This window comes from Nestor notabilis, unplaced genomic scaffold (genome assembly GCF_000696875.1).
Source record: "Nestor notabilis isolate BGI_N333 unplaced genomic scaffold, ASM69687v1 scaffold16055, whole genome shotgun sequence".
Lineage (NCBI taxonomy): Eukaryota > Metazoa > Chordata > Aves > Psittaciformes > Psittacidae > Nestor > Nestor notabilis.
The window spans coordinates 163809-165367 of record NW_009928097.1 but is presented as its reverse complement, the minus strand read 5'-3'; positions in this window follow the sequence as shown (position 1 = coordinate 165367).

Sequence of the window (1559 nt, the reverse complement as noted above, 5' to 3'; positions counted from 1 at the left end):
AGTGCTTTAATGATCCATTCTTATTCACAGTTGTGACAGTATTAAGCATTACAGTTCTGCCTGTAATACCTTACCTTGTTTATTGCTAAAACATGTGTGAAACAAACTAGTGTGACAGCATTCGTATAATGTCAGATCTTAGTAATCGAGCACTTAAGGTTTTCCTTAAATAAAGGAACACTAATTGTCTATGATGTACTTGGATGCACCAAGAGGCTAAAAGTGGATGTAACAAAAGATATTCTATGTAATTTAGTAGACTTCAACATATGAGCCTGCTGTTGTGTTGCAAAAAGGTGACAGCTGAGGAGGAAGAAAGTGTGAGGTGTGAGTATAAAGGAAATAGAGATGCTGTTGTAATGTTCTTGAAGTTTTGTGAGTAGATGGACTTCCGCCTCCAAATTCTCTCTCATCTTTCTGTTACATGGATACTGACTGTGACCTTTTTCAGCCACTGAATGACATCTGGCTGCATCCATTACCCTGTTCTAGAGTAGCCTCATGCTTTATCCTGTCTATCCTCAGTAATTTTCCCTTTCTTGCAAATAATCAAACTTAGTTTGAATTGAAATTGTGTTAGAATCATAGAATGTTCTATGCCCGCAGAAAACCTTGGCTAGAGTGGATTTTGTGTTTAGGCATTTCAGTTGCCAGTAACTCTGGAATGCATTTTTCTTACTAAAAATAAGTTTTAGAAGTTCAGCCTTTTCTTTGGCAGGGACAACGCCCTGCAAACTATTTTGGTAAGAAGTTTTTATTTTTCTTAAAGTGTATATTGCAAGTCTCTTGGGGGATAATACGAAAAATTTTACAAAACTGGAGCACAAAATGCTATCCAGTGAAAGGTGATTCCTCACAGGACTTCAGACGCTATCCAGATACGATGAAAAAATACAGTCTGCAAAGCATCAGTTGTTTTCACTTTAGTTGTGGAGTCTGGCAGCCCTTTGCTGGGCACTTGTAACCACATGGAAGTGAAACGCGTTCTTTCATTCTAGTCAGTGACTCCTTTTGTCATGCAACATGTGTAGTGTAAATGTTACATAGAGTACTTATTTTGACTGAATTGCTTTAGCTTTCACCCTACCCCAAAACTTCTGCAACTGCCTCAAAATCAAGATAAATGATGCTGTAGCCCTTTCAGGGTTTGTACGTTTGAAATTAGAATATAACTAGGGCTTAGTAATACATGGGTGTAGCAGCTTGAGTTTTGAGTCAAGCGTGGAAATCCAGTCTCTCTTTAGCTCAGATGTTGTTTTGCAGTGGGATAAGAGCAGATTGAGCCAGCTGGTTTAGCAAGATGAGTCCCTAGTTCTCTACATGTTCTTTTCCAAAACGTTACCAACTCAGAAATTCATGCTTAAACTTCAGCAGCCATCTCATTTCTTTTACTGAATGGAAAAGTTTATTCAAAAGCAGGCCAAAGTCTTACAAAGAAAGGAGTATTACCATTACAGAAGTAAAATATTCTTCTTTGAATTTTCCAGTGTATTCCTTCCGTTAATTTTGACATCATGCCTATAAAAATATATGCTCTTTTTCTTCTGGAACATACTGTT